The sequence below is a fragment of the Salmo salar genome, chromosome ssa24 (genome assembly GCF_905237065.1).
Source record: "Salmo salar chromosome ssa24, Ssal_v3.1, whole genome shotgun sequence".
Taxonomy (NCBI): domain Eukaryota; kingdom Metazoa; phylum Chordata; class Actinopteri; order Salmoniformes; family Salmonidae; genus Salmo; species Salmo salar.
This window is the reverse complement of record NC_059465.1, coordinates 6,408,215-6,434,319: the sequence shown is the minus strand read 5'-3', so window position 1 is coordinate 6,434,319 and position 26,105 is coordinate 6,408,215. Positions and strand designations below refer to the sequence as shown.

The 26,105-nt window shown below is 43.4% G+C and overlaps 1 protein-coding gene across 3 annotated transcripts in view; it reads left to right on the top strand.

Annotated features, from left to right (window-relative positions):
- Positions 1 to 26,105, top strand: part of LOC106585190 (F-box and leucine-rich repeat protein 17) — a 316,982-nt gene that overhangs the window by 241,765 nt on the left and 49,112 nt on the right. The window contains exon 10 of one of the 3 annotated variants that reach the window (XR_006761752.1): positions 12,497 to 12,640. The exons of the other annotated variants lie outside the window; for them this stretch is intronic. The gene's annotated coding sequence lies outside the window, so the exon portion shown is untranslated. The remainder of the gene's footprint in view (positions 1 to 12,496; positions 12,641 to 26,105) is intronic. 3 annotated transcript variants of the gene reach the window in all.

Genomic DNA, 26,105 nt, shown 5'->3' with positions numbered 1-26,105 from the left:
TCGCTCTCTGTTCATCATAGATGCCTCAAACAACTTTCTAAAGACTGTTGACATCTAGTGGATGCCTTAGGAAGTGCAAAATGAACCCTAAGTCACTGTGTGTTCGATAGGCAATGACTTGAAAGGACTACAAGCACCAGAATTCTCACTTCCTGGTTAGATTTTTTTCTCAGGTTTTTGCCTGCCATATGAGTTCTGTTATACTCACAGACATCATTCAAACAGTTTTAGAAACTTCAGAGTGTTTTCTATCCAAATCTACTAATAATATGCATATTCTAGTTCCTGGGCCCGAGTAGTAGGCTGTTTAATTTGGGTACGTTTTTCATCCGGCCATGAAAATACTGCCCCCTACCCTAGAGAGGTTAACCTCTCACCACAGAATAGCTGCATGTGTTCACTAACTCTGAAATCGTTTGAAGAAAATATCCTTTCTATTTTATTAATCTATGTTGAATTATATTCTTCATACTTTAAAATAATAAAAATATAATGCCACGGAATTCTTAGTAAATCTTGTCTGTTAAATGAGCTAGTGTAGCCCACAGCCCTATGGCATAGCCATATCAGGGCCTAACATAAGGACAACTCAGTATGCTATTCTGTTCTTCTGAAATAGACTACATTTTTATTCATATCATGTTTCTTTAGACCTGTCTAAAATAAATAATGGATTTACTGTGATGGTGTAGGCTATATTAAATTGATATATTAGACTTTTTAAAATGTAGATGTTCCAAAGGTCTGCATCAGTGGCTTGAAGGCTATGCATGGAAGCCAGGATATGCTAAACGTGTTTATGCTAATTGAACGGTCAATTACCTTGAGACCGGCAGTTATTAGCTTGACAATTACGGCTGACAACATTTCATGACCTCCACAGCCCTAGTTGGAGGTTAGTTACAGAACCTAACTGAGTAATGACACATAACAGGAGGAATCCACAGACATGCATACTGCGCCATTCAGGTGTATGTGTGTGCTTTGGTGCATGTGTGTTTGTGTTGGTACTGTATGTGTACTCAGGCACGTGCTAGGTGGTCAGCAGAGGTGCTATGCATTTCTAAAATGTCATTGTTATGTTGTTGATGCAATACGTTGCAACACTGTTTGTACTCATTAGACGCCGTATGGAATAAATACTGGGTCTTTATTATACTGCAGAGTCCCTGCTCCTTTGATTTGACCGTTTGTTTGACAGAGACCTTTGGGTGTGCTGAGGCCTCCAGTACCTATACTTTTGGTTATTTCAAACTCCTCTGTCCTCCCCTCTTCTCCTGCTGTAACCTGTTGATTCTCTCCTCTTCTCCTCTCCTACTGTAATCTGTAACTTCTCTCCTTCTCGAATCTCTCTCTCCTGTGAAGACTCATTTACAGAGCTGACTTAATCAGATGTGCCCCAGCAGAGAGCAGTATTTTGGAGCCGTGTGTGTTTTGAGAGACAGAAAGTGAGCTGTGTGTGGCCTGCAGATAGCAGGGCTTAGCAGAAGGGGGACTGCACTGTAAGCCCTCAATTATATGCCCGATAGACTGATACGGCATTGAGACACGAAAGTGTGTGTGTCAGAGAGAGACAGGGAGCGAGACAGACAGACAAACAGACAGATAATACACGTTTGTGTATGTTCAATGCGTTTGTCTGTCATAGTCCTTTCTGATAAATGATGAGCTCTTCTCCTCTACCACTGACTATTGTCTCTTCCAGCAGACAGAATAACACAGCACATTGGCCTTCTGCTCTTAGTTCAATTCAAGGGACTTTATTGGCATGGGAAACATGTTAACATTGCCAAAGCAAGTGAAGTAGATAATAAACAATCAAAATGAACAATAGACATTACACTCACAGAAGTTCCAAAAGAATCATGACATTTCAAATGTCATATGTGTATATACACAGTGGTGTAACTCTCTCTCTTTCTTTCTCTCTCTTTCTCTCTCTGTTTCTTTCTTTCTCTCTCTGTGTCTTTCTGTCTCTCTCTTTCTCTTTCTTTCTCTCTCTTTCTTTCTCTCGCTGTCTTTCTTTCTCTCTCTTTCTCTCTCTGTCTTTCTCTCTCTCTCGTGCTGAGTGGCGGTGTATGAGTTTAGTTTAGGGGAAGTGTGACTGACTCCTGGTACAGGGGAGGCTTTTCCCCTCACTGTCCTGATACACAGATGGACACGGTGGGGGGAGGGAGGGAGTGGGGGGTACGGTGAAGAAAAGATGTAGATGGAACTCATTTGGTAGTTTCTTTGTAAAATATGTAGTCCTGTTTAGTCTTTGGCCCACTGAGATGTCAAGAGGAAACCAAACATAGTCCTCATCCACAGCTAGATTAAATCAGCATTGGTATCCTCCTACACTACATTGTTCATTTGAACTATTAGTTTTATGTACAGGCTGTGCCCAGAGCGAAACAACCTTCACATCCTACTGGGCAGTACAATTAGAGTGACCTTATACTGGGCAGTTGCTTTGTTCAAACAGCAAAGTATTGCTTTGTTCAGGTAACACTGTGCTTGTTGCTGTTAGTGTGAATTTGATTACAGAGTTAACTCAGTCACTGCTGATATAGCCCCATAACCTTAGTGCGGTACACCACTGTTGGCTCATACTGCCTCCATGTTATTAAACCCATGTGATGATCTCAATGGGCCCACTATTAACCACTTCACTGCTCTGCTATAGGCCCATAACCTCCCATGGACAAAGTTACTACTAAACCTCACTGTACTATTGTCTTATTGTGAACCTCCATATTAACCCTCTATGGTGCTTCGAGGGGAGCACTGCTGATAAATCCAAATAACCCGTAATACCCATAACCCTGCTCAGACCGCTGGAGACAGACAAAGCAGCCCTTTCAGACAGCCTGGCAGGAAAACTGTTATTAAGGGACCAAGTACTACCTTTTATTAGAGCATATTATTCTAGATAAACTCCCATAGGACCCTTGTCTTACAACGCACACGCAAACACTCCCCGTTATTAGGGGATATTAGCCTACCTAAGGCAAAAGGCCCAAAAGGGCCCTATCTAACAACAAACAAAACACACACACACACACACACCCTGGTCGAACTTGGATAAACACATAACGTAACTGTTATGGGACCATTTAGCCTGTGAGCCAGAGGGGAAGTGGCAGCACATACAAGCTGTTTAGTGTTTAGCTATAGAAATATGAGACGGTCAATGTTTCCATCCTCACTTATACTTCATGGGATGGAAATTGTAGCTTTCTTGTAAATAGTTTTTACAGCTAGAAAACACACAAGCACATACACGCTTGTGTGTGCACACGCAGTATTATCAAAGCACAAACTATTAATTAACACCTACTGAGCGCTCATGGAACCCGAATGTACGTCTTCAAGGTTTTAGTGAGAGGGAAACAGAATTAGGCTGAGAATTAGGCTGAGACTCAGATTTTTCACTTTAAAATGTATGTCAAACAAAAAACATTTGATTTCAAAGTTTAACAAACCATACAACTATATGCACATTGACTACTTTTAACAATTTACACCGAAAATTTGTCAAAAGTACATTTACTTGAAGAACAGTGCAGATACAACATTTGGTAACCTTTTGATAATTTAAGTATAAATTGTGCACAGATATAGAATTTTAAGAGGCTGTTATATTAAATCAAGTGGCCTTTTAATATAGACCACATGGAAAATTCTTTACATTTGCTAAAGTGCCAGCTTCTGGGAAGATTTGATCCCACTTAACCCCAGCATTTATCTAAGTTTTCACCAGAATTGTAAAAACCGAGTTATTTTTTTTTTCTTTGATAAAGTCATTTCTAAAGATGATTATTTCGATAATTTTGTGTATAATCTTAAGGTAAAAAAAAACAACCAACCTGTCCCTCATTTTAAGGTCAGCCCAGATACGTCAACGGAACTCTCGTTTAAATATGGTGAAACTATTCCTTTTAAAATGTTTCCTTTTTTTTTCTTCTAAAGAAACATTGAATATCTAATAGTCAAACCATAGTGTGTGAGCAGGTGAGCTGATACGGCTTTTTTTTGTCTGTTTTGTGTTGGGAAACTGAGCTGGTTGGGCATAAGACGTCAACTTTGTTACCCATAGATATACAGGCTACAAATGTTTTAACAATACAATAAAAAAAATGTGTGTAGCTTGCATTCAATTTCCCCTCCCTGTTGCACACAACAAGCTTCCATTTCTCCTGTCGGGGGGGGGGGGGTGTTATGGATGATTTGGAAGAAAAAGCCGTCAACCCTGCCACTTAATAGAGGCTTTTTTTGTTATTTAACCTCTTGAGATGGGACAACTTATTGTTGAACATGTGCTCTTTATGATAATGTTCAAATTAGGTGGAATTAAATGTTTTCTACACTCAAAAGGCACCTAATTGGCGGAACGACCCATCTATTTCTGAATACATGGTTAGAATACACAATCTCCCTAGCTACCGCACAGCCAAGTGTATGCTGAGTGTTGTATTGAACATGGGCTGGGATTGGGCTTGTATGCATGCTTATTGAACAGTGCAGCAGGTTACAGTAGCAATGGCAACAACGTGTGTCATGTGGCTATAGTCAGTAACAACATTAGAGGAATCACATTAGGCTTTGGTTTAGGTTTATCAGGCAGGATTCCTAAGAGTCAGTATTATTAAATTACTATTTGAAAAGAAATTCAGAGTCAAATTGTGTGTGTATGCCGGTGCCAGTACATGTGTACTTGGTATACTGTGTGTGTGTGTGTGTGTGTGTGTGTGTGTGTGTGTGTGTGTGTGTGTGTGTGTGTGTGTGTGTGTGTGTGTGGAACAGATGCGCTTGAGCTCAATTTCGAGTCTCAGCAAAAGGTCTGAATACTTATGTAAATAAGGTATTTTTGTCTTTTGTTTTTAATAAATTTGCAAACATTTCTAAAGACTTGTTTTCGCTTTGTCATTATGTGGTATTGTGTGTAGATTGCTGAGGAAATGGTTTTATTTAATCCATTTTAGAACAATTCTGTAGCGTAACAAAATGTGGAAAAAGTCAAGTGGTCTGAATACTTTCCGGAGGCACTGTATATATTGTGTGTCTCTGTCTCCAGGGCAGTCTACACTAAGCTTTCTCTTCCTTCCCTTATTATTCTGTTGTCATAGTAGCAGAGGGCTGGCCTGGCACTAGCCGTTACACTGAGTGACAAAAAAACATTAAGTCACTGACGTGTGTGTGTGTGTGTGTGTGTGTGTGTGTGTGTGTGTGTGTGTGTGTGTGTGTGTGTGTGTGTGTGTGTGTGTGTGTGTGTGTGTGTGTGTGTGTGTGTGTGTGTGTGTGTGTGTGTGCGCGTCAGTGACAGGAAGACAGATTGCAGCTCATTCTAGAACATGACATTCTAATCATTGGGTATGTTAATTAAGGCCACTGTATTGGAATGTTTCATGAGGGAACGGTCAGGTGGAACACTTTATGGCCGTCAACACTGAGACTGTGAAGAGGGGTGTGTGTGTGTGCAACAGGAATCTGTGTGTGTGTGTGCTCGTAGGTGTGCGTGCCTGTGTGTGTTACCCAATCCTTAAGTCAACTTGATTCCGACAAATTGTGGTTACATGACAACCTTTTTTCCCCTCATAGGCTATTGCAAGCTTGTGTGTGACTCTGTGTAAGAAATCGATAAAAAGCGAGACTGTGTATGAGTCTTTCTAATTCTTGATATTTTCTAATACTGTCACTGTCACCCACCGGGGTTAGCTAGCCAATTGTAGCACCTTGAGTGTGCTGGCATACCACTGAATGATACATACAGTATCAGTCAAAAGTTTGGACACACCTACTCATTCAATGACGACAGAGTGATGGAAAAGCAGCCAAGAAGTGCTCAGCATATGTGGGAACTCCTTCAACAGTTGGAAAAGCATTTCAGGTGAAGCTGGTTGAGAGAATGCCAGGAGTGTGCAAAGCTGTCATCAAGGCAAAGGGTGGCTACTTTGAAGAATCTCCAAAATAAAATATTTGTTTATCACATTTTTGGTTACTACATGATTCCATATGTGTTATTTCATAGCTTTGATGTCTTCACCATTATTCTGCAATGTAGAAAATGTAAAAAATAAAGAAAAACCCTTGAATGAGTAGGTGTGTCCAAACTTTTGACTGGTACTGTATATAGTATACTGCTACAAGGCTAGCTAAGGCTGGCTTCCACCATCCATGTGTTGCATTATACAGTACCATTTCTACTGTGTGTGGGAGACTGTCAGTTAGTCACTAAGAGAGAGAGAGGGAAGCAGTTGTAGTGCTGCTCACAGTTAAGTGATTCAGTGTTATGTTTACCAAGTTCCAATTGAATCATCTGTTGTTGTTGTTTATTACTTTGTTGTTGTTGCTGCCAGGGTGTGCGTTGGTGGCAGCATTTTGGGCGATTTGCAAGAACAAAAACAGTTAAATGGTTTTTCTAACAATTGTATGAGCCATTGAAGTTCAAGAGAAGACATTTGTTTGCAGTATGATGCTAAATGCTACTTCATCCCTTGTTAAGGGATATAGATCTATTCTGTTCGTTGGCTCTGTTTACAATGAGGTATTTTTGTTGATTTATCCTTGATTTTATCAGGGCATTATAGTTGTGTGTGTTTTGCCCACTTTTCTAGCTACAGTATAAGTATTGGGTAGAAACCCCCTCCATGGTGTGTGTGTGTGTGTACGAGTTAATATTTCATCACATTTACTCTCCACGGATCAGCAGCAGGCAGAGAGGATCATGGTCCATGTGATAGTGTTTGATGGAATGTTCCAGACAAATATCTGATATGTGCTGTACAGTACTGTGGAAGTGTGTTGTGGAATGTTGCCTTTCCAGCCAGTGCCTGCTACAGTAGTAGTTATTTAATGGGATGGTGTGAGCATTGTGATTTAGCAGGGTCTGCTAGCAGCAACCGTCTGTCTGTCTCTGTGATGAAGAGGAATCCACTACAAGGTCACCACAAATAAATATGGCCGCCCACTTACATCATCAATCAGCGTAGAGTAATGTCAGTGGGCAAAGCCTGCTTGTAAACTTATCAGAGCTTGCCAGATTCATATCTCTTCTTGAGGAGAGGGGAATAAGAAATACGTGGAATTTACAGTATTGGTTGCACAAACTAAAAGTAGAAATACAGTTGAAGTCGGAGGTTTACATACACTTAGGTTGGAGTCATTAAAACACATTTTTCAACCACTCAATGACACAAGTCATTTTTCCAACAATTGTTTCCAGACAATAATTCACTGTATCACAATTCCAGTGGGTCAGAAGTTTACCTACACTAAGTTGACTGTGCCTTTTAAGCTTTAGAAGCTTCTGATAGGCTAATTGACATCATTAGAGTCAATTGGAGGTGTACCAGTGGATGTATTTCAAGGCCTACCTTCAAACTCAGTGCCTCTTTGCTTGACATCATGGGAAAATCAAAATAAATCAGCCAAGACATCAGAAAAAAAATTGTAGACCTGTAGAACCAGTCTGGTTCATCCTTGGTAGCAATTTCCAAACGCTTGACGGTACCACGTTCATCTGTACAAACAATAGTACGCAAGTATAAACACCATGGGACCACGCAGCCGTCATACCGCTCAGGAAGGAGACACATTCTTTCTCCTAGAGATGAACGTACTTTGGTGCAAAAGTGCAAATCAATCTCAGAACAACAGCAAAGGATCTTGTGAAGATGCTGGAGGAAACAGGTACAAAAGTATCTATATCCACAGTAAAACGAGTCCTATATCGACATAACCTGAAAGGCCGCTCAGCAAGGAAGAAGCCACTGCTCCAAAACTGCCATAAAAAAAGCCAGACTACGGTTTGCAACTGCATATGGGGACAAAGATCGTACTTTTTGGATAAATGTCCTCTGGTCTGATGAAACAAAAATAGAACTGTTTGGCCATAATGACCATCGTTATGCTTGGAGGAAAAAGGGGGAGGCTTGCAAGCCGAAGAACACCATCCAGACCGTGAAGCACGGGGGTGGCAGCATCATGTTTTGGGGGTGCTTTGCTGCAGGAGAGACTGGTGCACTTCACAAAATAGATGGCATCATGAGGCAGGAAAATGATGTGGATATATTGAAGCAACATCTCAAGACATCAGTCAGGAAGTTAAAGCTTGGTTGCAAATGGGTCTTCCAAATGGACAATGACCCCAAGCATACTTCAAAAGTTGTGGCAAAATGGCTTAACCCTTTCACAGGTGAGTTCCAAATATCTCTAACGGTCGCCCCAGCGTGAGTTTTACATGGAAGTTTTACTAGGATTAAATGTCAGGAATTGTGAAAAACTGAGTTTAAATGTATTTGGCTAAGGTGTATGTAAACTTCCAACTTCAACTGTAGTAACTTATTGTTTGAGCTTCTTGTCGTTTTAAGATCCCTTGTATGTCAGCCTTCTACTCCTCATGAATTCAACGGTTGGTTCAGAGTGTCTGAGGGAGGGAGGGAGGCAGGCTGTGGGGATTTCTATAAGAATGTACCTCTTGTTTAAGAATAGCTTTCTGACCCAAGGAATCATTCAAGACTAGAAGTCAACAGAACTAGAAGTCTATCAGAGGCCAGAACAAAACCAGCCATTTAGCCATTTTCTAGTTCACAAGTCATAGTTAGGCCTCATTTGTATTCTCTCAGTACATTAACAACATAATCAGCAGCTGATCTCACATTGAACAACAACTCATCTCACATGGAGCGCAGTATAGTGGAAACCTTGCTTTTGCCTAGTAAGTCATGTCAGATGACTGATCACAATGAAGTAAGAAGGAAAGGTGCATTGTAGACGTATTACAGCAGGGCATTCTTGTTTCCCCCACCAGTCTGCCAACACAAACATCACAGAGCCCATATACAGCTCATAGCCCAGCGAGGTCTATTATCTTCCCATGGTGCCATGTCCAATAGCACAGTGTGGTTAACAACATGGCCGCCCGGGGTTCTCTGGATGTCATTCACTGTTTCTTTCCACCCTCATGCTTGCATTTAACACACTTTTTCACAAGACCTGAGTTAAGAGCCAAGAGCAAGCTGGAGGTAGTGTAGTGACTAGTCAGTATGGCCAGAGGGCATGATAACACTATAGAACAGTAGTTCTATAGCCCAGAGGGCTATTTTGTTTTCTCATGACCAACCAGGTACGCTATTTGGCTGTCCTTAATTACTCCGGTACGGATGTGCCGGCGATTTAAAATATTTACCTCAGCGAGAGTCAGCGAACACACTGTGGTTTGTTTAATGGGGTGTAAAACGCTGCGCTACACCGGTGTGGTGATGATTAATGCCTCACAGACACCGTGGAACACAGAGACTTTATTTTCTGTTTTTGGCACTCGCCAGGAAAACAGTTAAGAAATAGAGAAGAAGAAAAAACTCACAAAATGTTTGAATGGATCCATGAAGTTGCCGTCGCGCTCCATTTGGTCCTCGCTCGCGCCCCCAAATGACTAATGTTACGGTTAGGAGAGGCCCCACCATCAACAGAGGCAAACCAGCGAGACGCCCAAATCGGGCCTGTTATGTCAATTACGCTGACGTGTGTGTGTGTATATGTCTATGTATGAACACCAGGCTGGCCTCGTGCTTAGAAATCCTTCTAATTACAGTAGGAAGAGCTGTACCTTGTGACACCTTGCCACCTAGACACTTCATCATCAAAGGAGACGGGCTGCTCTGCTAACATGGCTGCCCTTTGCCTTTTCATGTTTTCTCCGACAACTAATTAGATTGTGCGCCGTGTTTTGAACTTCTCTCCTCATCATTACCTGTATCATTATGCTGTCTGTCTTTGATTATGGACCAGAAGTCATTGCCCTTAGACAGTCTACTGTATATCTGTGTGTGGGTACAATAGGTCTGAAACTCCCCCCTCTCCAAGCGTAGACCGACAGGCCCCAGCCCTCCATCACCTTGTTAGATACAACACAGGGTCTATCTGTGTTGCGCGGCAGGTTGCTGGAACGTTCTAATAGCGTTTCCATTCACAGGAAGGCATGACGTCATACAGTAGAGATGGCAGCCGCTGGGCTGGTATAATGTGAGTGGATTGAGCATTTGAAACGCTGACGTTAGGGAGCCTTATTTTGTATAAGCTACTTTTACTGTGTGTCTTGGCGCTCTTCCAGATAAGTGTCTTGGTACATAGAAGTTATAGAGCACTGATATAAGTTATAAACCCCTGCCTGAAGGAGTGGGGTCAACTTGTTATGTACTCCCATGATAAACGCCTTCAAAAACAGAGAAAGCGATATAGGCCTTGTTTGATAGCCAGCCTCTCCTATTTAATCAGAAGTGGTTGTATTTCACATTAAAAAGCTGACATGGATCGCTTGCTTTTATAACAAATTAGAAGGGACACTCAGCTAAAATACGTGCTGGACAGGATTGGAAATGCGCTTTACACTGGTAAGCATCTCTAGTGTTAATTAATAAAACTTTTCTGCCAGAGGTAGATTAATTACCGTTTTGCTGTTGCTTTGTCGTACTCACGTAGGCGGCAGCCGCTGATTGGCTGAATACCCAGGTTGCGGGGTGGTTGGAGTTGTCAACAATGCAGCATGACAGAAATATGATGGCGAGGCCTCCCGAGTGACGCAGCAGTCTAAGGCGTCACTGCAGACAGCCTTCCGTTACTCGGAGACGTGAATCCCTCTGTCCTTCGACTATTGTTGGATATAGATGTCCGGTTTATCAGGTCCCAGGCTCCCATGACTATTATGATTATTTATTTTAGTTAATTACAATTAGCTTTTTACTTTAGCCCCATCTGTACCTGATAAAGCAGATCTAGTCTCACGTGCAGAAGTAACCCATCTGGCGTGAGAGTCGTTGGGATGGAGACTAGAGCAGATCCAGAATTTCTGACTGAACGCACATTAGAGCACCCCAGGATGGTCCAATTACTTTGTTCTGTTATAATTTATGTTATGAAATTCTGCGATTTCATTCGGGCAGCCCCCCCCCCCCATTGCAAATTGCTGGCCTATGCAGGCCTATGCAGTCACTGAGTAGTGTCGTGTCTTGACTGTCATTAATGTGTTTTGACTGTTATTTTATAAAATAATTACATACCACGTTCAATTATTACACGATTAAATGAATCATATAACAATTAAGTAGTAATCTGGGGCACCACGGGAAAAGTTATTTAACAAGTTTATCTTATATCAGTAACAGTCAATTCATTAATTCTTATTTACCTTCAGTCTCATTCTGAATGTCTCAAAATTCTTGGATATTTGCACAAACCCTCGCATAAATGATAAATCAGCGATATACAAATTGCCTTAATTATTTATTTACTAACTAACTAAATAATCACACATAATTACATAAACAAACAGAATAACTTACACATTGATTAAAAAAAATGTTTTTTTTAAATGCATGAAATGTATGTATTCACTACTGTAAGTCGCTCTGGATAAGAGCGTCTGCTAAATGACTAAAATGTAAATGTAAAAATGATTACTACACAATGCAATGAAAAGTCCCTAGTGGACTAAACCGATATGACGGCTTGTTACACAAAATGGCAGATTCAAAAAAGGGGGAAAGGGAGAGACAAAGAAATTCCACTATCGTACAGACAGCTTATAACTATGCTCATGGAAATGCAAATACTTTGCACATGAACGGCCGCTCATTCGAAAGAATTGCAATGTACATATTTACGTGTGTATGTCTGCTTTCTCTCTGTTGAAAACACTCGATCCACCTACGGGGAGTAATTCGACAGGAAGTCTCTAGTTGTATAAGTCTCTGGTTGTCTACCAGAGATCACCATGTCCTTTGTAGTTGTAGTAGGTTGGTCTTGGAGTGTCTGTTAGAACAAATTTTCCAGACGTACCAATGTTCGTTGAATGGATCTTTCAAAGTACCACCCAGTGGTTCTCGGGCGAGTTTACTAGACTGAAGTACTTGAACAGCTGCAGACTGAATGTTCCTGTGTAGTCTTCTTCGAGAAAGAGTTTCAGAATTTTTAACCATTTCAACGTGTAGCCACGCTCCATGTTTTTCTGGTCTCATAGAGTCTAACCATTCGTGACGACCGGTTCAACACCGTCCTCCTGCTTGGTCTAATGTAAATTTCATCAGGAGGGTTTTATGCACTCTGGCAAAAGGGGGCGTTCCATGAAACCGACATAATGTCTGTGCTCACGTGAGTGTGGTCACTGACTGGGTTGAACTTTTATATGAAAAACAATTCTCATTTAGAAGGCTAACATCACATTTCATCTTCGCACAAATAGTTTCATATTTAATCCTATAAGTTTCACAACATTTGGATGTAACTTGACAACTGGGAAATATACACATTCAGAGATACAGTTATGTTTTTATACCGTCCTTAATGAGATCCCAAAACAACAACTGATCTGACATAATTGTTTTTTAAGTACCCATGGACCATTCCAATTGTTTGGATTGCAGAAATATTGTTTCATTATCCAATATTGGATGTCACAGTACTACAAAATCTCTCTCAGTTGTAACAAAGGGATTTTTAACTTCCATTTCTGCAGAGTGGGAGAGAAAGAGTTCCTGCAGGTATTTACGACCGTCATAAAACGGCCAACTTCACCCCATCTGCGGGAGAGAGAGGGCGCTGTAGAGCGGACCTACTGTAACCTGATCCTTCAGATCTTCACAGGAGAGTCATAACAGTAGTAAGTAACTGAACAGCTTGTTTTAAACAATATATTTTTGAAACAGGAAAATATACAAATGAACCACACTTTTATGAGCATTTAAAATGTAACCCATGAATTATTTAATGTACAGTGCCTTTGGAAAGTATTCAGATCCCTTGAATTTTTCCACATTTTGTTAGTTTACAGCCTTATTTTAAAATTTATTAAATCGTTTTTTGTCCTCATCCTCATATTTTTTGTTAAAAATAAATACAAAATATAGATATTTTTCCAATCACAAGTGGGGCGCCACCCCTAACGCCATATAGTGGACAAAAAATGGAAAGGACAAAAAGTCCTGGCTTAGTAGTTATGGTGTCCCCTGTGATGCAATGCTACAGGGTGATATTTCATAGACAGCACTTAGTTTTGATATTCGTCAGTCAGCCGAAACCACAGTAGTTTTTAGAACGTACGGTAGCAGTTTAAAGTCAGTGTAGTAAAAGAGTCACAGTATCAAAGAGAAATATATATATATATATATATATAAATGCAAGCGTCAAAATAGTGGCTCTGAAGATGACTTAGGGAAACTTCAGTCACTGTGTTGCAGCACAATATTGTACTGTGTTATTAATTCAATTTAAAAAGTGTGGCACAGCATATGTGAAATATGCGGAAGGTAGCCTAGCGGTTAGAGCATTGGGCCATTAACCCGAAAGGCCGACAAGGTTTACCCTTGTCGAGCAAGGCACTTAACCGTAATTTGCTCTAGGGGAGCCGTACTACTATGGCTGACCTTGTAAAACAACACATTTCACTGTGTTGTGACAATAAAACATATATATATTTTTTTTTACTGTAGAGATAGGACAGTTGAACTGCCATATGAAGCCTAGTTGTCAGTGATGTCTTCCATTGTTACTGTATATATAGTGGCATTTGAGCCCCTATTCCCAGAGGTGACATGCCACTCTGTTCTTACACAGTGACATAGTGTTGGGGTTAAGTGGGTTAAGTGACGAGTGCCATGTCACACTGACTGGAAGGAGATGCCATCACTCTCTATTCCCCATCTTTACATAGCAGCTGTGAGAGTTGGATACTAAGTGCCGCCACCCCCACAACTACTCTCTCTTTCTCGGTCTCTCCCACCCCCACCCCCCCCCCTCTGACTGGCTGGCTGTGAAACTGTTATCAGGATGTTAGGTCACCTCCATCTATTTGACCTTCACTGTGACATAATCTATTGACACTTGACTTACCACTTGACTTACTGTCTGTTTGAATGGTTAATAATATTAGCCTTTGGAAATATTGTTTTTAGCAAAGTTGGGACTAGACTGAGAGTTACACTGTTACACCTGAGGCCCCTGGTCTTATATGCAAACCACACCGGCAACATTGCATGTGCGAGCGTCGCAAAATAAATGTAAACATGTTATTCAATCATTTCACCCACTCCGCTCGCCCATGTAAATGAGTGTCTGTGTAGCCAAGAGCTAAAATAGAACGGTCAGTGCAATCTAGCATCCTTGGGACGTCCCTTACCCTAAATCAGTGGTGGAAAAAGTACCCAATTGTCATACTTGACCAAAAGTAAAGATACCTTAATAGAAAATGACTCAAGTGAAAGTCACCCAGTAAAATACTACTTGAGTAAAAGTAAGAAAGTATTTGGTTTTAAATATACTTAAGTATCAAAAGTAAATGTAATTGCTAAAATATACTTAAGTATCAAAAGTAGAATTTAAGAATAATTTAAAATTCTTTAAATTAAGAAAACCAGATGGCACAATGTTCTTGTTTTTTAAATTTATGCATAGCCAAGGGCACACTCCAACACTCAGACATAATTTACAAACAAATCATTTGTGTTTAGTGAGTCCGCCAAATCAGAGGCAGTAGGGATAACCAGGGATGTTCTCTTGATAAGTGTGTGAATTGGACCGTTTTCTGTCCTGCTAAGCATTTAAAATGTAACGAGTACTTTTGGGTGTCAGGGAAAATGTATGGAGTAAAAAGTCATTATTTTCTTTAGGAATGTCGTGAAGTAAAAGTTGTCAAAAATATAAATAGTGAAATATAGTACAGATACCCCCCAAAACTACTTAAGTAGTACTTTAAAGTATGTTTACTTAAGTACTTTGCACCATTGTCCTAAGCTTAACCTTTACCTAACTCTAACCTTAATCCTTACCTTAACCATTTTAAATGTCTACTTCAATTGGGTAGGGAAGTCCCATTGTTCCCAAATAGCACGGACCAACTTATCCAAGATGGCGTAGCAGTCAGACGTCTTTGTCTTTGTCCTGTCGTGTCCCTTGTATATATCTTTTTACATCTTTTTCTTCGCATATATTTTTAAAACATTTTCCTAAACCTCAACTTCTAAATACTCTCCTGCAACCCACCTCACCCAATGTGGCGTGGATCTGTTTTTTTTCCTAAAGTATTTCTATTTACTTCAGATCTGGAATCCCTCAACTGAAGCTAGCCAGCTAACTACCTACCAGCTATCAGTCAGCAAATCATTGCTAGCGGTCATCAGCTAACCTTGCGCTCGGAAAGCTCTCGCCAGTTCGAACAACGTGACTCAAACCAGAGCATAACGGACCTATTGTTATTTTTAATTTTTTTCCCCCATATCCCCGGATTCCTACCGCAAACTCTGAACATTTTCATCTGGATCTTCGCAACTAGCTAACCGCAATCCCGGGTGACTACTCCTGGCTAGCGTTTCCATCCCGGAGCAAGCACCAATTAGCCTGAAGCTAGCCTGGCCAGGGCTCCTGTGCTACCACCGAAGCCTACTCCTGGGCTACAATATCCGGACCCCTTCTACTGCCGGTACGGGACAAGGAACCCCGTCGATCCTCTACGACTGGAATACCGACATAATCTGCCCGAGGATTCCAACAGGCCCCTCAGGCGCGATGTCCGCTGAAGGCCCATTCTGCTAACCGCAGCCTACTAGCTACCAAGAGCTACTTGGAACCCTACTAATTCCACGACTGGTCTATCAACGTCACCGCACGAAGAGGCAAAAACAGACTTACCCCCATCGCGTCGTCCCCCAAAGGCTAACTTGCTAGCCCTGGTCTGTTAACTGCTAGCTTGCTTGCCCCGGTCTGCTAACTGCTAGCTTGCCTGCCCCGGTCTGCTAACTGCTAGCCCCGATCTGCCAACTGCTTGCTTGCTAACCCGGTCTGCTAACTGCTAGCTTGCCAGCCCCGGTCTGCTAACTGCTAGCTTGTTTAGCCCCGGCCTACTAATTGTTAGCTTGTTAGCATCGGCCTGCTAACTGCCTGAATCGCCGTGTCTCCAGTCAGCCCAACCACTCACTGGACCCATATGTTCACTTGGCTACGCATGCCTCTCTCTAATATCAATATGACTCATCCATTACTGTCCTGGTTAGTGATTACTGTCTTATTTCACTGTAGAGCTTCTAGCCCTGCTCAATATGCCTTAACCAACCATGTTGTTCCACCTCCTACATATGCGATGATATCACCTGGTTTAAACGTCTCTAGAGACTATATCTCTCTCATCATTACTCAATGCCTAGGTTTACTTCCAATGTACTCACATCCTGCCTTACTTTTGTCTGTACACTATGCCTTGAATCTATGCTATCGTGCCCAGAAACCTGCTCCTTTTACTCTCTGTTCCGATCGTGCTAGACGGCCAGTTCGTATAGCCTTTAGCCGTACCCTTATCCTACTTCTCCTCTGTTCCTTTGGTGATGTGGAGGTTAATCCAGGTCCTGCAGTGCCTAACTCCACTCCCACTCCCCAGGTGCTCTCATTTGTTGACTTCTGTAACCGTAAAAGCCTTGGCTTCATGTATGTTAACATTAGAAGCCTACTCCCTAAGTTTGTTTTACTCACTGCTTTAGCACTCTGCCAACCCGGATGTCTTAGCCGTGCCTGAATCCTGGCTTAGGAAAACCACCAAAAACCCTGAAATCTCCATCGCTAACTATAACATTTTCCGCCAAGATAGAACTGCCAAAGGGGGCGGTGTTGCAATCTACTGCAAAGATAGCTTGCAGAGTTCTGTATTACGATCCAAATCTGTACCCAAACAATTTGAGCTTCTACTTCTAAAAATTCACCTTTCCAGAAACAAGTCTCTCACTGTTGCCGCTTGCTATAAACCTCCCTCTGCCCCCAGCTGTGCCCTCGATACTATATGTGAATTGATTGCCCCCCATTTATCTTCTGAGCTCGTGCTACTAGGTGACCTAAACTGGGACATGATTAACACCCCGGCCATCCTACAATCTAAGCTTGATGCCCTCAATCTCACACAAATGATCAATGAACCTACCAGGTACAACCCCAAATCCATAAACACGGGCACCCTCATAGATGTCATCCTAACTAACTCACCCTCCAAATACACCTCTGATGTTTTCAATCAAGATCTCAGCAATCACTGCCTCATTGCCTGCATCCGTAATGGGTCTGCGACCAAACGACCACCCCTCATCACTGTCAAACGCTCCCTAAAACACTTCTGCGAGCAGGCCTTTCTAATCGACCTGGCCAAGGTATCCTGGAATGACATTGACCTCATCCCGTCAGTAGATGATGCCTGGCTATTCTTTAAAAGTGCCTTCTTCACCATCTTAAATAAGCATGCCCCACTCAAAAAATGTAGAGCTAGGAATAGATATAGTCCTTGGTTCACTCCAGACCTGTCTGCCCTTGACCAGCACAAAAACATCCTGTAGTGTTCTGCATTAGCATCAAATAGCCCCCGTGATATGCAACTTTTTCAGAGAAGTTAGGAACAAATATACACAAGCAGTTAGAAAAGCTAAGGCTAGCTTTTTAAAACAGAAATTTGCATCCTGTAGTACTAACTCAAAAAAGTTCTGGGACACTGTAAAGTCCATGGAGAAGAAGAGCACCTCCTCCCAGCTGCCCACTGCTCTGAGGCTAGGAAACACTGTTACCACCGATTAAATCCACTATAATTGAGAATTTCAATAAGCATTTCTCTACGGCTGGCCATGCTTTCCACCTGGCTACCCCTACCCCGGTCAACTGCCCGGCACCCTCCACAGCAACCCGCCAAAGTCCCCACCATTTCTCCTTCACCCAAATCCAGATAGCTGATGTTCTGAAAGAGCTGCAAAATCTGGACCCATACAAATCAGCCGGGCTAGACAATCTGGACCCTCTCTTTCTAAAATTATCTGCCGAAATTGTTGCAACCCCTATTACTAGGGCCTGTTCAACCTCTCTTTCATATCATCTGAGATTCCCAAAGATTGGAAAGCTGCCGCGGTCATCCCCCTCTTCAAAGGGGGTGACACTCTAGACCCAAACTGCTACAGACCTATATCTATCCTAACCTGTCTTTCTAAGGTCTTCGAAAGCCAAGTTAACAAACAGATTACCAACCATTTCGAAGCCCACCGTACCTTCTCCGCTATGCAATCTGGTTTCCGAGCTGGTCATGGGTGCACCTCAGCCACGCTCAAGGTCCTAAACGACATCATAACCGCCATCGATAAGAGACATTACTGTGCAGCCGTATTCATCGACCTGGCCAAGGCTTTCGACTCTGCCAATCACCACATTCTTATTGGCAGACTGGACAGCCTTGGTTTCTCAAATGATTGCCTCGACTGGTTTACCAACTACTTCTCTGATAGAGTTCAGTGTGTCAAATCAGAGGGCCTGTTGTCCGGACCTCTGGCAGTCTCTATGGGTGTGCCACAGGGTTCAATTCTCGGGCCAACTCTCTTCTCTGTATCCATCAATGATGTTGCTCTTGCTGCTGGTGATTCTCTGATCCACCTCTACGCAGACGACACCATTCTGTATACTTCTAGCCCTTCTTTGGACACTGTGTTAACTAACCTCCAGATCAGCTTCAGTGCCATACAACTCTCCTTCCGTGGCCTCCAACTGCTCTTAAACGCAAGTAAAACTAAATGCATGCTATTCAATCGATCACTGCCCGCACGGCTCTTACTTAGAATGCGTGGACAACTACAAATACCTGGGTGTCTGGTTAGACTGTAAACTCTCCTTCCAGACTCACATTAAGCATCTCCAATCCAAAATTAAATCTAGAATCGGCTCCTATATCGCAACAAAGCATCCTTCACTCATTCTGCTAAACATACCCTCGTAAAACTGACCATCCTACCGATCCTCGACTTCGGTGATGTCATCTAGAAAATAGCCTCCAACACTCTACTCAACAAACTGGATGCAGTCTATCACAGTGCCATCCGTTATGTCACCAAAGCCCCATACACTACCCACCATTGGCCCTCGCTCCATACTCGTCGCCAAACCCACTGGCTACAGCTTATCTACAAGTCGCTGCTAGGTAAAGTCCCGCCTTAGCTATACAATTTTGTATGACTCCAAGTAAAATTTCGACAAAGATCCCCCCCCCCCCCCCCAAAAACAAGACCATATACATTTCATGTAAAATAACAACCCAATGTTCATCTCTCAGGACAAATTATCTAGCAATAGCAAGCTAGCTGAATGTCCATAAATGTTTCATGTGTGTTTGACATGCCCCCAAATTAATATAGCTGTTTTACAGTTGGTTTTGATATTTTAACCTGCATGTCATGATCACGTCTGGTGTGGATGGACAAAATGCGCGTTATGACGCACACACTGGCTGGTGTAGTTAGCGTTTTAGTCTATATTATGTGTGTGTGCGTGTGTGTGTGTGTGTGTGTGTGAGAGAGCAAGAGAGAGGGCTAGCTAGTTATAGATGTCTAACAAAGACACGACATGACAACGTGTGACATTTGGGAAGTCGGGGGGAATAACATTTCTGACAGCAGGACAATGGCTTTCACAACGGAGGGGAAAACAGAGTGAGGGGAACAAAGAAAAAAAGAGGGAAAGAACAGAATACCAGCAGGAGAGCCAGACTGCAGTTAGCAGCTGAGAGAGAGAGGGCGAGAGAAAGCGGACGTGATTTTTTATGACAAGTTACAGTAGCGGGGCTGAGCGGGGCGCCGTGCTTTCTCAAATGGACTCACAGTTTCCTATCAGCCGGTCCATTTTTCATGGCGACGGATTGCAACTGACAGTCGGTCGAGTAGGCCAACATTTCTCAAATGTAAATGGTCTGCTGCAAATGAGGTCTGACCTTATCAATGGTTGGGTCCCATCCATCTAGAGCCAGACCCCTGTCTGCCTACTGCATGAGAGGAGAGAACCCTACCTTCTTACCTTCCTTCTCCCCTGGTTCACTGGGCTATTTTCTTTCTTTCTTTCTTTCTTTCTTTCTCTCTTTCTTTCTTTCTTTCTTTCTTTCTCACGGTGTTTCTCTCTCTCTCTCCTCTTTCTCTCTCTCTCTCTCTCTCTCTCTCTCTCTCTCTCTCTCTCTCCCCGTGTGTCTCTTTCTCATTTACTCTCTCCTTTTCTTTCTCCCTCTCGCTATACCCCCCCTCTCTCTAGCCGCCGGTGTTTACTAACCTTTGTGTTTCACTAACCTTTTCCCTCCAGTTCTTCCCTCCCCTCCTCCCTGGGGTGTTTCCTGTGTAATCCAGTATAGTGTTACATCCATCACGGCCTGCTCCCTGATGGAAATGTTAAGGAAGGTTCTTTAAAGCTGGACTGTGTGTGAGTGTAGTGTGTGGGTAGGATGTGCGATTTAATAGACTATTTTGTGTGAAGCATTGCATTTATAGTAGGCCTGCTTATATAGCAGGCCCCTGCAGCCTGTAGTGAGACTGCGTCAGCACACACACTTTTACAGTACACTCTCACACACACTGCAAACTGTCACAGGTACACTCCCAGTTAGTCCATAGAGAAGGGTCCCTGTGGAGAGCACTTATTCGCTCAGATGTAGAGCAACCAGAAGTGACACTTTGGACAAGTTAAACAGTGATAAATCTGCGTGTCAGTTTGATTTAAAAGCAGCCGCTGTTCTCTGTCGACGCCACGTCATATCTCCACCCCCTCAGGGCTCATATCGGCCGACGCGCTGCTTCTTAAAAAGCCAGGGAGGATGAATGAGTGAAAGGGAGATGTGGCAGGCTTAACTCGGGGAAGAAACACTGTGATTAATTACAGGGGAGCTGATGGTGGAAGGTGAGGCAGGGACAAAGAGAGAGAGAGAGAGAGAGAGTGTGTGTGTGTGTGTGTGTGTGTGTGTGTGTGTGTGTGTGTGTGTGGCGGGGTGAGGGGCAGTGTTATTGCAATTCTAATTCTAAATGACTTTGCAACATTTAACCTGTATGAATCAAACAGTCATACTACTATTACAGTATATCATCCAGTCTACTGAACTATAATGTTATTTTTAAGCAATAAGGCCCGAGGGGGTGTGGTATATGGCCAATAAACCACGGCTAAGGGCTGTTCTTAGGCACGACGCAACATGCCTGGACACTGCCCTTAGCCGTGGTATATTGGCCATATATCACTAAACCCCAGAGGTGCCTTATTGCTATTAGAAACTGGTTACCAACGTAGTTAGAGCAGTAAAGATGCATTTTTTTTTTCATACCCGTGCCATACGGTCTGATATACCACGGCTTTCAGCCAATCGGCATTCAGGGATCGAACCACACTGTATTTAAGTGGTTATAGTGCACTCTATAGGAAATAGGATGCCATTTGGGACACAGCCTTGGCCTTAGCTGTGCTTCAGAGTTCATCACAGTTAATAGGAGTTAATAGGGAGGGGGTTGAAGCACCCAGCTACGTACTCCTAATTGAAGCTTTAAGGTATACTGTTGTGTTTCATTATGAAGATTTAGAACCCCCTTTCGGAGAACACTGTTTGGGCTAGTTTGAATACAGTTTGTGTTTAGATGTGGTGCCAGCTGCAGATGTTTGTGTGTGTGTGTGTGTGTGTGTGTGTGTGTGTGTGTGTGTGTGTGTGTGTGTGTGTGTGTGTGTGTGTGTGTGTGTGTGTGTGTGTGTGTGTGTGTGTGTGTGTGTGTGTGTGTGTGTGTGTGTGTGTGTGTGTGTGTGTGTGTGTGCGTGTGTAGCCTCCTTGCCCTTGCTTCTCCGTTCTTGTACAGTTGACGTCTTTGATCGTCGTAGAGGTGCGCGTCCGCGCTATAATCCCGACATAGTCGATCGATAACGCACGTCTTTCACAGCAGACGAAAGAAACTTTGACTCCTGACGTCCAAACGTCAACCTTGAATTTGATTCGTCGTAGGGTTTATCTAAGGAAGTTGGTCCGTGGAGAGTCTGTTTTCTTTTGGGATAATGGAAAGAAATGGTACTTCAGTCTGAAACATATTTGGATATACGGATACATCCTCATAGTAACAGTTATATCATTCCCCACTTGAACCCCTACTGTTCAGTTGAAAGGAGAATGAGTTCAGTGGTAATCCCTCCCAGTGAGTGGTGATTGTGGCTGGGCAGCGTGGTAACGGGCTTGTTGTGAGGGCCTGGGTATGAACCTCCAGTAGAGGTAGAGCTCTAGGACCTCTTCAATCAGTCATTAACATCACACCAGGACAATCATCCTGACCTCTCTCTTTTCTCCCCCCCCTCTCTCTCTCTCGCTCTCTCTCTCTCTCTCTTTTCTTTCCCCCTCTCTCTCTCTTCTTTCTCGCTCTCTCACTCTCTCTCTCTGCTCCACAATGAGATAGTAATTGCTCGTTTTCTCTCAAAAGCACCTCGCTGTGATGAGAAATCAACAAGGGAGGGAGAGGAGAGAACGAGGGAGACGGTGGACCCCATGCTGCAGGAGATGAATGGATCTCCAAGAGCTTGATGATGAACTGATGCCAGAGGAGATGAGTAGACGAGAAGGACAGAGATGAGGAGGAGTTGGAGGGATGTGAGAGATGGAGGATTGTCATCCTTTCATCCGTGATATGAAAAAAGGGCGACATGCTGTCACCATCTCCCTCCCTGGCTCCAACATGGAATCCTCAGAGGGCATAATCGTCTTAGAACGGACCCAGCGGCGTTTTCAATGGGCACCCTGCCTCCCACTACTGTAGGTAGCGTTGATGTGATGTCTATCAGGAAGGTGCCTTCTATCCCCGCTGATGGTGATCTTTGTCCAATGACGCGCTGATGCAAAGCTGAAACGCCCGCGTGGTCATGACAGGCACTTTGTTTGATCACATTTTCCGCTCCGAGAAAACCAGAAGAGAGATTAGAGATGTGCGAGGCGGCTATCCTGTGGATCTCCGCTGTGATGTTGACACGGGAGGGTATTTAAAGAAGGGTTACACCCAGCAGAGCACTCCCTGCCTGAGGCCCAGCACCAGAGCTCTGCGCCTCTACCATTGTCTTTAAGGCATCTAGCTTATTGCCTGTGCTTCGCTGTCTTTCGAAGAGAATGAGGGAGACCAAGAGAGCGAGGCGGCGAGAGAGATACCGACTAGGGAGGACAGAGGGACTATTCTCCCCCGCAGCAGGGACTCGTTTAAGAGGTGGTGTCAAGCAGCGCTGTGAACCACAGTGTCTTTTCTCATTCCCTGAGGTGTCCAGGACCTGCTATAGTAGGTAGATTTACTACAAGCTAACCCGGCTGGAAAATATGTCTTCAAAGGCCACCTATTGAAGAGGAGCGGAGGGAGAAGGGATGGATTACGTTGGAGGGCCGGAGAACAAGCTGTAGTCACACTGCTGCCTCGACTCTTCTATTGAAGAGAAGGGAAAAAAGTGAAAGAGCAAGGGGAGGAGAGAAGGCAAGAAGAGAGGCGAAAGCACATTGAGAGAAGAGGAGGGCCTGCATTAATTGATTGTAGTTGAGATGTGCTAATGTGGGCCATATTTTAACAGCCATCCCCATAAATCCTGGTTCTCTGCGGTCCAGGTGGAAAGTTCAAAGCACTCTCTGTCTGCACTATCCTACATCTCCCTCCCTCTCTGGAGAGTGTGGGTGAGGGTGTGTGTGTGGGCAAGAGGTTTGAGGGTGTGTGAAAAAAGGTCAGCACTAGGAGGTGCACTCGCTCTCCCTGGCTTTCTGCCCTTGGGCTTCTGCTCTCTCTCTCCATCTTGCTTTCTTGCGCTCTCTCTCGAACTTATTTTAGGAGTATTTTCCTTTCTTTCTTTTTTTATTTCTGTTTAACTGACTGACTGAATGACCAGTGGGTGCAAATGGTTTCATGGGTCTCACTGTGTCACTGTGTGTCCTGAGGCCCAGCTAAAAGCCCAGAGGTATGCCAGGACTGAGTTACCATTGCACACACACACATACACACACACACCATCTCCACTCTGCAGTTCGCACACTTATAGGCCCATGATACTATTCCACTGTAGCTCCGCCATAAATTCCAAACTCATTACAGTAATGCAGTCCATTTACTGTGACCAGAGAGAGAGAGAGAGAGAGAGAGAGAGAGAGCGAGGGGGGTGGTAGAGCGAGCGAGCGAGGGAGGTAGAAAGAGAGAGATGGTGGTAAAGGAGAGAGATGAAGCTACTGTGACACAGGCTACATACAGAAATGGAAAATGCAAAGACTGTGGAAAGGGAGAGGGGGGGTGTGGATGGAGCAGGCAGAGAGTGAGAGAGAGCGAATAGGGCTGTTGGGCAGAGGATGTATGGGATCGGAGGGTTTCATTGATGTGGTTAAGGGGCTTTTCAATCCCAGCAGAAGTGCTTTTCATTAGGTTAAAAACTATCATCTGTGCTGGTGGAGAAACAATGGACACATATCAATACGGAGAGTGCAAAGGAGGGGGGGGTGAAGACAGGAGACAGGAGAGAAAGTCAGGAGAGAAAGTCTGCTCAGAGAAGGAGTGAGAGAGTGAAGGAACGAAAGAAGAGAAAGGAGTGTCCTAGCTGTAATTGACTAGTAAAGTGAGAGGGTTTGAGTGTAAGCACCCATTAAACACAATTCACGTTGATTGTCTCCGTTAGTGGAGTGAAATCACACTGGCTGTCCAAACCCACATTTGAAACACCCAGTGTGTGTATTTACTTTTTCATATTTTATTTTACCTTTATTTAACTAGGCAAGTCAGTTAAGAACAAATTCTTATTTACAATGACGGCCTACCGGGGAGCAGTGGGTTAACTGCCTTGTGCAGGGGCAGAATGACATAATTTTTTTACCTTGTCAGCTCGGGGATTCGATCCAGCAACCTTTTGGTTACTGGCCCAACGCTCTAACCACTAGGCTACCTGCCGCCCCGATTTACAATGACATGTGAACTGTGTTTTTATCAGAGACACTTCACTCATATACGGAAAGAGAGACAGAGAGAGTGAGACATCCCTTCCTCATCCATACATGTGACTCCATATCTATCTTCTGCGGCAGGTTTGCTTTTTTGACTCTGTGTGTGTGTGTGTGTGTGTGTGTGTGTGTGTGTGTGTGTGTGTGTGTGTGTGTGTGTGTGTGTGTGTGTGTTTATGCTAACACACACACGTTTTTCCCCATCTCTATTTCCTTTAGTCGTGCCTGTATTTGGAGAGTAGAAGATCTCAATCATTAGACTAAACTTTAAGGCCTAAAATATTGTAAAAACGATGAAAATGTGGGACAATTTCTCCTCGGTAACTCAACTAAATTGCCTTGATTGTTCTCCTCTCCCATTTACTGCTGTTATTCCAGGAGTCATTTTCATAAAGACTTTCCTTTGGTCCCAGAAACAGGTTTGTGGAATTTCACTGTAAGATAATTGTCATTATAGGATGGTTCTGTTACACAATAGCCTGGAGAGAAGAAGGGAGGGGAAAGAGAGCGGAGAGAGATGATTGAGGGAAATGAGTCAAAGATGTGCGGCGGTATGCCAGTAGGAAAGTCCTGTATGAATGCTAATCTGCTCTATTGTCTAATGGCTCATATTTGATTGGGACATTTTTACATTGATGGGGGTCAGATGTAAGTGCGTTTATTGTGTGTGTGCGCGCGCCTGCTTGTTTGTGTGTGTGTCAGACCATAGTTGTGCTCCGGACTGGCTCCCCATTGGGATGTTAAACACCATGGCGACAGGCGCTGACCCCCCAGTCTAGAGGTCAAGGGTCAAACTGGTTCTTTAGGGAAGACAGTGACCCTGAACATAGGGGACATCCGACAGTCGAGAGAAGGAAGGAGGGAGTGGGAATTAAGAAAAGAGGGGGAGAGGGAGAGAGGCCAATGTGCTGCCGTTCTGTCTGCTGGAAGACACACTAGTCAGTTGTAGCTTAGAGAGATACAATTTCTGTCGTGTGTTTGAAATGGTTGAAATCCGGTGTGTATGTTAAGTCTCAATTGATCTCTCTTTTCTACTTCTCACCTAGTTCCTCGCCTTTACACACACTGCACAGTGCACACCAAAGGACGCATGAATGTTCACACACAGATCTACTTGGTTTTGGTCTTTACCCCCTGACTATGAGGAGAGGATGGGGGAAGGAGAGACAGACTGTGAGGGGGGGGTTGCCCATGAGTCAAAAAGTGGGTCACATAGGGACACAGCAGGCTTCAGTTTAATCAGACAGTGTCAATATATCTGTGTGTGTGTGTGTGTGTGTGTGTGTGTGTGTGTGTGTGTGTGTGTGTGTGTGTGTGTGTGTGTGTGTGTGTGTGT